The following is a 12,077-nucleotide window of genomic DNA, read 5'->3' as shown; positions in this document are numbered from 1 at the left end:
TGTACTGACCTGTTTCAGAATGCCCGTCAACATGCTGCTGGAGTCTGGGGGGAACAACTTGCCACAGGGGACCATGCCATCCATTCATCCCCCCCTGACATGTGTGGAGGAGCTCCTGACCAGCCTCGTGGCACCTGCCCATCTGGACAGCCGTCAACTGCTGGACTCCTTCGTGGAGGTGGGTGTCACTTACAGACCGGCCGAGGAGTATGCAGGCAAGGACACAGGGCACAACAGTAGACCACAGTTCTGTATGCATCCGCATTGGCACAGGCAGATCATGCATATCTGACATATCATAGATATGTGTTGCTGCATTGTAGTGATAAACAGATGTCCAGATGTGGTAGTATCGTGGGAATGTACTGTTGATGTATTGTAATACTGCACCCACCCTGTAGCACTGCCACAGGTGTGTCCACTGACATTGCATCTCTCACCCTCTTATGTAGGTCCCTCAGGGATACCACCAAGGCAGCAGCCTGTAGCTGGTGAGTATGTTTTATGTAGATGCTTGCCAACACACCAGGCATGTAATGGCGATGGTATATTCCATGCACACATCTAACACACCTATCCTGAATGCATGCTGTACATGCGCATGTATTGTTGCTGTGAAATGCACGTTCTCACAGGGGTGACCATGATGGGGTATTGGAATGGTATGTCAGACACCTGCATAATAACTAACATCCTGTCATTGCGGAATGTGTCCAAAGGGAGTAACATACTGGTGGTAGACATGGCCTACAGTAGGGACATGTTCAGATCAACACCCATATACAGTGCAACACCAGCGTATATACCTGTAGGACAATGGCAACTGCTGCAGAGATACACTATGGCATAAGGCATTACAGTAGTCCACATTATCAGCTGGGTCTAGGCTGCAACATGTGGTGTTCAGTGTATGGGATACTGCAAAGGGGCACAGATGTGTAGGGCTTACTTGTCATGCATCTGCATAAAGGCTGTAGGAGGAGGGGGTTTCAGCATGACACACCAGTGTACTGCAGCAGGGATCTTAAGGATGCTAGGAATGGCTCTATCTGCACATAGTCAGGTTCAGGACCTGTGGCAGCCATAACCCTACCCACACAGCAATAGTGACGGCAGAGTGTGAACACCATGGGATGTGCACATGAGTAGACTTTGCAATCATGCATAATAGGGGGACATGTGTAGGGCAGACTAAACATACACTGGCAAATACAGATGGCCCACGCTGGTATACACCTGCCAGGAGCAGTGACTGTTGTAGGACACACAGCAAGAGGTGAAATAAACTGTCATGATAAAGGTGTGCACACATATGCCCACACAGTGTGTATGCATTGCAGTTAGCAGCCGCACACCTAACACAATCTGTAGACACTGCATGTGAAAGTACAGGACATATTTCACATATTTGGCTCGTGTACTGCTAAGACATGCGGTGATGTGGTCCTATGGCAGATCAAGGATGTGTGTGTCAAATTAATAAAGGTGTGTACACCCCCCATAGCCACGGTACGCTCTGATGGTTGTCAGTGTAAAAGTATTGGAGTGGTTATCCATGGTCTGTTGATGTTGACAGCTGTAAATCAGGCATCAGGCATTCACCAATGACAACTGTCCACATATCATCCTAGGTATGTGTTGCTGAAAAATATAGGGACTGTGAGAAGTAAAGCTGACATAACTGACACAGTACTACACATTACGCAATGGGTTGTACACCTGTGAGTTGTGGTGCACAGTACATAGTAGGGTGCAGAACAGGTGAATGTCAATAGTGTGTACATGGGTGCAGTGGTATCCAGGGGAAGGGGCATCACCTAGTGACACAGCACATGCATCACACACATGTATACTGTTGCTAGCATGGATTGACTATAGCTGTACTGCATGCTGTTCTGTACCATATGTTCTGCATGTTAGCAGATGGGTAATAGGAGGACTGTGTGTACTATCATTGTGCAACCTCACCTGTATGTGTGTGTGTGTGTGTGTGTGTGTGTGTGTGTGTGTGTGTGTGTGTGTGTGTGTGTGTGTGTGTGTGTCCTGGTGGTTACTTAGTTTGCCTGCAGGCGAAGTGGAGGGAGGTAGATGCATATAGGATTCGTGTGTGCATATGTGCTTTTGTGTGGGTGGCCATGTATGTACATGTGTGATTGTGGGGTGTTCATATGGCTGTACCTCCCTTTGGGACCATGCAGTACATGGACATGGACTTCAACATTACACACCAGGAATACCTGTCATGTGTGTAATCACAGGACAGCAAATAGTATAATATGGTCTGTAGCATGGAACAGGCATACAGAGGGAAGGTAGACACCAGGCACACCCTTAATATCGCAGTCAGCAGAGAGGTCACCTACAACCCACATATGCAGCTCTATAGATGCATTGGGGAAGTACTAGTCAATACCAGGGAGTGTATTCAAATATTATAGTTGTCACATGATAGGCTGAAGGAGCAGCATATCTGGCATGTACTGAGCATTACATACACATGACACACCAGTGTGAGATATTATGGATACAGCATACTAGCCCACACATATATAGGGCTTTGCACATCATGTCTGGACATACAGAGAGCGCATACCAAATGACAGCACTGAGGCCATGTAAAACCACTACATACAGTTTAGGCAGGTAAAGTAGTAACAGGCCTTGTGTGTGGCTGCTTGTGTGGGCATTTAGAGGACTGAAATGTTAATGAGTGGTATCAATGTGTGTATGTTAACAAGTGTGATGCAGGATGGGGTAACACATGAACATATTCGTAGGACTGTCTGTAAAGCCATGTACAGTTAGGTATTATGGAGATATGTGTGTGTGTGTGTGTGTGTGTGTGTGTGTGTGTGTGTGTGTGTGTGTGTGTGTGTGTGTGTGTGTGTGTGTGTGTGTGTGTGTGTGTGTGTGTGTGTGTGTGTGTGTGTGTGTGTGTGTGTGTGTGTGTGTGTGTGTTTGCTGTACAGGTTTTAAAGTGCATTTACTGTTTTCCCCCACAGGTGGCGAGGTGGGTCCGGGTCCCTCCTGCATGCAATCTGATGTTGGTGTCCATACAGACACCGAAGATGATGATATTAATGTTGAGGCACAGGTGGGGTTGTCAGGGGCCAACACTGTGCCAACATTTAACATCCCCCTTTTAGCCACACCACAGTTTCAGTGCCTATACACACCCCATCACCAGTGGCCATAGCGGAGGGACAGCTGGCATTCGGTGGTAGTGCACATGAAAGTGTGGTAACCATACCTACTGTATCTGGTCGCAGCAGGCATAGCTGGATGTCTGGCAGGCCACCACATAGGCAGATGTCCCAGGGTGCTGATGGTAGGGCCGCTGGACATCATGCCCCTGGCAGAGGCGACATAGTTGGTACTAGCAGATGCATGTTTCAGGCTGTCATGGTGGAGCAGGCATGTATAGAATGTTACTACAGACAGGGCCTGAGGCTGCAGATAGCTGCTCTCACATCTTCAAATGACAATCCCCATGAACTGGCTGGTTCCATCTGTGGATTAACTGAGTTCATGGATAGACAGTCTGGTGAGATGATGGCCCTCACTGACCGTGGTCTGTCCATGCTTGAACGTGTGGTGGGAGTGTGGCGATGGCCATGTGGACGTAGGCCAGCAATGCCAATAGCTGGTAGTCAATATAGACATGCTAGGACACCAAGGGGCTCCTGTAGTGGCAGTAGCAGCCCTTGAAGTGCAGGAGGTGTGCTGTTCACACCACACCACACCACAGCAGGCCACGTGCACATGGTCCTGGCCAGTCCCAGGATGGACCTGGTAACAGCGGAAAAATGTCATCAGCAGGTGAGAATAGCACATTGAGGCCTGCACCTGGAAGTGCCAGTGTAACCTCTGACAGGCACAGTCCACATGTCCATGGCCGGAGGCAGTGAACTGCACACCCTGCCAGGTATGGTCTGCAGCTGTCCATAAACACCTGTGTAGGGCAACCACATGGCAGAACTGTGTGCATGCAAACCCACACACTATGCAAACACACCTAGGGCAACCCCATACCTACACACACCACATCACATAGCCCAGCTCCTAACAGTACACCCCTCACCCACACACATGGTGTCAAACGTATGGCCTACCCTTGACCTCTGTCAAACCAACATCACACCCTGTGCATATGATGATACCTGTGCCACATCCCTGTCATCCATACCTTCAATGCATGAACAGGATTATATGGTTCTGATGCACATGATGACTGCACAACAGTGTACCACAGTACTGCAGTGTAACATGTTGTAGGGAGTAGAGTGTAAGGCATATTTGGCAGGTAGTGTAGCCATCCAGCAATAACGCTTTATAGCTGTTAGTAACACTGGTTGGTTGTGGTCTCTACAACATTATCCATTTGTGTTGTAGGTGCACATGTGTCAGCACTAGGATGACCTGTGCATATGATGATACCTGTGCCACATCCCTGTCTTCCATACCATCAATGCAGAGACAGGCTGATATGGTTCTGATGCACATGGTGACTGTACAACAGTGTACCACAGTACTGCAGTGTAACATGTTGTAGGGAGTAGAGTGCAAGGCATATTTTGCAGGTAGTGTAGCAATCCAGCAATGATACCTTATAGTTGTTAGTAACACTGGTTGATTTTGGTCTCTATAATGTTATCCATTTGTGTTGTAGTTGTACATGTGTCAGCACTAGGATGCCCTCTGCATATGATGATACCTGTGCTACATCCCTGTCATCCATACCATCAATGCAGGAACAGGCTGGTATGGTTCTGATGCACATGGTGACTGTACTACAGTGTACCATGGTACTGCAGTGTAACATGTTGTAGGGAGTAGAGTGTAAGGCATATTTGGTGGGTAGTGTAGCTGTCCAGCAATGATGCATTATAGCTGTTAGTAACACTGTTTGATTGCATTCCCTATAATGTTATCCATTTGTGTTGTATGTGTACATGTGTCAGCACGAGGATGGTCTGCAGGCATATTCCACAATGGGGTATGCCACTGAGGTGATATCATGGCTGTGACATATCTGAGGTACAGTTGAACACATTTCACAGGTTATTAAACTGGTTATTGCGTGTGCTACATGGACAGGTGGCCAACTGAGGTGTGTATGCTCTGCAACCTGATGTAGACCCATCCACATACAGGACGTTGTTACTTAGCAACACTGAGACTAGACCCCTACTTAGCTATGTCGTGATACTGAAGTGTGTGGCTTACATTGCACACACCGCACAGCATTTAGGGTAAGGTGTGTCCCAGGTTACATGGTACATGTAGAACTTCCCATGACATGTACAGTATGCTAATGGGGGATGTAATGGCTGTATTTGGACAATACATAGTGTGACATACCACCATATACACATTTACAGACACATAACAGCCAGACACACATCTGAGATACCAAGGCCTGTCACTGCTAACTAACTTGACAATGTCTCCAATGTGTTACAGGTAGGCTGCACACATCACATGCATAACTGGTAACAGTTACCTGTATGATTGATGGTGACAGTGGTAACCATAACATGGTACATGGGACATATACCGAGTGTACCTTGGTGTAATAGTGTACACAGCTCCTACATCCCCCACTGGATATTGCACTCCCTGAAACCCATGATGACACTCTGCCATACCCACCATCACACATCGGTTGCAACTGCGATACAACCCATAGTATACCCCAACATTGGTACTACAGGGATATGCATCTCATGCACATGCCACATGCATAGTAGGGTGTTGCATTGTCATGCCTCACTTATGGGCAGCAACAACACTATCTATACTACTGTGTGACAATGGGGATTGTAATAGGAGTATGTGGCCTTGGAATGCTGTACCCTACAGATATACAGACATGCACAACTACACACACATGCCAGGACACAATGGGTATCCCATGCCTATCACTCCATTTGTAAAACACTGTTGTGCTGGTACTGCAAGGCTCATATAGCTGGTATAGGGGGGGAGCTTAACAGGGTACATGTAATCTCCCATACAGCAGCAGCCACAACTGACTATGGCAATGGGTGTTGCGTTGGTTGTGAAGGCCCTCATGGAATTCCCATGTACAGGTGTGCTAACACACATACACTGCTATACTCAGTCATGTACACATACACATTTGTCAGTACAGGGGTGCATCCCTGCAGATGGTCATAGCTGTGTACCTAGCTATTGTCCAAGGGGAGATGGATTGTGTAGGGGTTGTGTGTACAGTGTTATCCTACCACCTGCCAGGTGTCAGAGAGCAATCAACAGACAAGCACTACTGTCATGACCCTCAGGGTGAGAATGACATGCATCAGCCAATCCTCCAGGTGCCTCCTGCACATGGCCACTGAGGTGGTCAAGATGACATGTATGCAACATGCATTACAACACATGGTTAGTGTCTGTGATGGAGACCTGTACCCAAGCATGTTCTGTTGACTATATTAGTGTAGTGGAGGTACCGGTGGCATGTGGTGTGTACAGGGTGACATCTCTTATATGTGCCACTTCTTACATAGCTGGGCAGACATGTCAGTGTCAATCAAGTTTAGGTTGCCTGTACATATCCCAGCTGGATACCTGCCATCTGCACATCTGTACAGGGACTGACAGACATCAGCTTGACAAGTAACTATGCAGTAGCATGAGTGCGTTTACAGACATCTGACAACAATATGTATGCAATAACTACATGTCGGATGTCCTCACTAACATGTGCTGTACAGCCAGTAGTCTACAGTTACATTCTACATGATGGATCATTACCCAGTAAGGGGTATATAATGTGACACAGCTCGCACACCAGGGATACAACAGGGAGGCCTTGGTGTCCAGCCATGCTCACAGGTGTGCCTGTTGTCAGTACTACATTAAGTACTCTGCTGTTGCCTGGGTTAGCACTGTCAATAGTAGTACTACCATGATACACTACATGCCAGTGTGACAACATGTACCCTGGACTACTACACCTGTATGTAACACATTCACATGGATAACAGTGCTGTACAGGCCTCATATATGTCTGTGTCCCACACATGACACTCACACCCCCTTGCTACTGTAATGACAGCACATAGGTGTATGTATTGTACATGACATTACATACACTTACTACAGGTTATCAGACAGGGTTGTGTGTCCTGGTTACCAGGGCTAAGTTATGCTTAGCAAGTATCAACATTGCTGCAATATAACAGCTAAGCTAATTTGCACACTGGTAAGTGCTGCCTACACTGTTATCATACGTTTACCCACAGCTTAGCACTGCTTAGCTTCGCGCAAACCCATGCAAATGTGCTTAAAGCTGCTCAAACCTGCCTTAACCACTCTGTATCTGACAGCCCTTGTTCTGTCCAGCAACAAAATAAACAGCTCTTGCAGATCTGGAACCCAAGACCCTTTACACTGGAGTCACAACACTTAACCACTACGTCATTACCACTGCGAAAACTGCTGTTGTTTTACCAATATAGCTGTTAATACACATATTGAGTAGTACTGAACATTTTCCTGTAGTTCCTAAATTGTGTAGTCCTTGTTATTAATATGACTGTTGCATTACATATGTTGTTTTATCATAATGTGCACATAGCAGATACATACGGTGAGATACATGTGGGAGGGTATGCACAACTGTGATGTTTACTTATGACAGGAATATGGTCGTATACATATAATAGGTCTATATATGTCTATATGTACATACACATGTATACTCATACATATGCCTGTATACACATCTGTATAGTGCTACATATATATGGCCATGCGTACATCTCTTCGTATGTACATATATTTATATATATATATATATATATATATATATATATATATATATATATATTTATATATATATATACAAACACACATATGTATATATAGATATGTGGATATTTAGATATACGTATATGTATATATAGATATATGTCTATATAGCTATATATGTATGCACATCCAATATGTACAGATATGCCTAGTTATTTTGGTATATATGTAGATATCTATAACTATATGTGCACACATATCTATTCTGATACACCTACTACTGTCAATATATATGTAGATATCCATACATATATGTGCATATGTAGCACTATCTGTATATGTGCAGACATATATTTCTCTGTATATGTATATATCTGGGTGTGTATATGTATATCTATGTACATATACATACCCATCTATATATGTTGATATGTATATGTGTATATATCTATATAGATATCTGGATAATTATATATACAATTATTTTCACCATATGTCCTGAACATGGAGTGCACCCCTACCTCAGCCCCTATAGTCCCAACATCATATTGCAAGGGGATGTCAGGTATGTATAGCAGGTATATTAGTAGACTATTGCTACTGTAATAGGGATTGTCTTCACAGACATGGTGTGTGTGGGAGGTCATATCTGCTTTTCACATGTGCGCTATTGGCTACTGACAGACATCCTAAGGACATCATAGTACAATACCGCTGCTAGCACATAATGTTCCTGTGGACTACAGCAGAGACATTGGCCAATATATGTGGACATTCTGACACACACTGGACAGTCCAGAGGTATACACAGAACCTCTTAGTGCAAAATATGTGGACCAAGCCTGACAATATGGATGTTAACAGCCATGTAGATGGGTATAACACGTAACGACTGGTATATATTTGCCCCCATAGGTTATGCATTCACACATCCCTGTCTGTGCTGACACATAATAACCACTGGTACAGAGGTGCCATAGCCACATACTACCCACTAGATATTGACATACATCTGTAAAGCATCCCACTGCTCTGTCTGACATACATGACTGTTAAGGGAGGCCCGGCAGCAGTACATCTGGCAAGTATCAGGACATGACATCTCACTGGGTAAGTACACTAAGCTGCTAGGCATGTAACAAAGCACTGTGCAGGCTATAGGCAGACTGGCTCAACACTTGCCTACATTTCCTATGGCAGAATGCACATTTATCTGCATATATAGCAGACTCTACAGGCAGGTCACAGCACAGGGTAAGATACACCTGTGTGAAAGTGCATAACCACAAACATTGTGAACACAGCCACTGCCACATATGGTAAGCTAGCATAATATTACAGTATATGGACTATCTGTTCAACACCATCCTGATATGTGCCACTCACACACTAACCCTACATATACTGGGCCGCCATACAGTGTGGTACGATGCCTGTCTGTGGTATGGGACATATGCGTGTATGGCCCTAAAAACATGGAAGTCGATACAGTAACATACAGTGGAGCAGCATGTAACATCAGATAGGATGGGACCAAGAACAATGACATCTACCATAATCTGTACACTGGCCAAAGTACAGATTAACAATACACACACTGTCGAAATTCACCATAAGTACACAGACCTCAGTATTATACACACAACCACAGAATGTTCAGGTTATGTCATCAAATATAACCCTTACTGTACATAACATGTGTAGCAATCTGATATCTCACTGGCTTATCAGATATGATGTCACTAATTATGGTGTACAGCACATATGCACCTCTTAATGCATGACATATGTAGAAAGGTTGACAGAGCTGTGGCTGGAAGCACACACACAGGGCCAGTATTGACATGTTGCTGTGATAACCTCATACATTTACTGTTGTTAACAGGGTTTGTTGCAACATATGTCCTATGAGGGATATGAAGTCAGTAATGTCACGGCTTTCACCATCTACAGACTGCAATCCTCACACTACCTTCTGCAGTTCACAGATAGATGCTCTGTGGGTAACACATGAAACCAAAGGCACCACACACTGCCCATTCTGCAGATAACCCTACAGATGTGGATTTCTCATAAACATAGCACTGACATGGCAGGTATTTAAACATGTAGGACACCCATATCCACACACACCCTGTTAAACCAACATCATTCCAAATGCAGTATAGCAGCACTTACAGTCTGTAGTCAGGTCAGGCAATCCCCTTCCTGTATGTTGCTCTTTTTCCACAGTGTATGCTGTTAGAGGTAAATCCCCAATCCATCTGAGATGCTGTTTGCCAAACAACAGATTGAGTTCCTGCTCACAGTGAATGAAAAGGCCCAACACCAACATGATGTTCCTAGATATTGGAGTGTGTTTCCATGCAATTGGCTATGGGAATGTTACCACAGCTGTTCCACATGCAATCAGCTAGAGGAGGGCTGCAATTCATGCAGAGGCCATCAGCTGATCATGAGCATCACTTAAAATACACATGCCGCTGCCTAAGCAAAGCAGGTGTAGGTCTCAACATCCACCAGAGAGGGAGTGAGAGAGGCTGACAGAGGCAAAGACAAGTCAGGGAGGGGAGGGAAAGTAAAACTTCAGCTTTACTCCATAGCATATCGCCTACTCCGAGGTGATCTCTGCCTAACATATAAAGCTATGTCAAACCCAGAGCTGTTGGACATGCTACACCTAAAGAAATCCCAATCCCTCTAAGCTACATGCTCTAGGGACCTAAACCTTGTCACGACAATAAACAGGACATGCTGGAGGGGTAGATTCCTGTCCCAGAGACTTCCTATACTCTGGAACAAACTACCCATCTATGTCAAGCAAAGTTCTTCATTAACACTCTTCAAGAAAAATCTTGATGAGTGGATGGGAAATAGGAAATACACCTCGGGGATCACTTCTCTGTCTCTGCTGAACAGTGGCACAGGAAAATAACTTTCTTGGGTGGTGTAAGCTATGGAACCTTGCTGGCTAGGCAGGACCTTGGGCCAATGGCCTAGTACTTACCTATGAACCTATGTTTGTGTTACATACTTACCAGCACAGGGTATCAAACCCCTGATGACTATGTAGTGCTATCACATTTCTATGCAGTTATTGGATGTGCCACATAGGTTACATGTTGATGAGCCCTCAGAACGTATATGTGATGTTGAGTGACATCTGCAACAGGGATATGGTAGCTATACGGTTGGTGTAGTACAAGTACTTGTCCACATGAACAGGTACCAGCGTCAACACAGCCACACTCTCACAGGGACAGACACACTTTGACACACTTGGCAGGGCCAGGAATACAACTCATCACTAGTGAGATTGCCACAACACATTACTGTGCAGGTATCACATGCACCACAGGGGTCATACGGAGGTTATATGGGCAAAGGGTATGGGGAGGTGTCTGACATCAGACAGCATGCTTCAGTATGCCAGTTGGGGTTGTAGTGAGTGTGAATGTGATCATACGCATCATACAACACACACACACACACACACACACACACACACACACACACACACACACACACACACACACACACACACACACACACACACACACACACACACACACACACACACACACACACACACACACACACACACACACACACACACACACACACAAACAAACACACACACACACTCACACACGGTGCCAGTACTGACATGCATGGATGCTTTTCTTCATGGGTGTGTAGTGGTGGACTGTGCCAGATGGCTATACAAGGCTAGGTGATGGGTATACCTTGGCATCAGGCCACATGACAATGATCTGCCTTGTGGCTCAGGGTTGTAGTTTTTGGATTTGCCCACACAGGTGAGTATTGTATTTACCATCCAGTCACCTGGGTGACTGCTGCAAGTACCCAATTTTGTGCATTTCTTGCCATGTATATATTCTTTAGTCCATGACATGGATGGTGTCTGGGATGTGCACACCTCCCACATACATGCACAGTGGCATGTGGAACTGTACCTGGGGTGTTTAGCCCATGTTGTCTACTCAGATTATCATCAGATGTGCCAGCCCTGGCCTCATGTGGTGGGAACTGGTAATGGACAGCAGGTTTATCCAGCACCTACATTGATAGCATGCTAATGGCATTCCCTGGTGTCAGTGGCATTTGTCCATACAGGGCATGTTTTCAGGCATGGTATGTCCTTTGTGGGTCACATTTGATGGCACCACAGGTGTTGCAGGTGTCCAGTGGGGAACATGGGGAAGGTACATTGTCTGCATGTATTTGCATATTGGACAGATGGACAGGTTGCCATGCCCTCTGTAGCCCACTGCAATCAC

Source organism: Protopterus annectens, chromosome 3.part1, assembly GCF_019279795.1.
Source record: "Protopterus annectens isolate FY-2018-M chromosome 3.part1, PAN1.0, whole genome shotgun sequence".
NCBI lineage: Eukaryota > Metazoa > Chordata > Ceratodontiformes > Protopteridae > Protopterus > Protopterus annectens.
Note: the sequence above shows the minus strand (reverse complement) of the source record.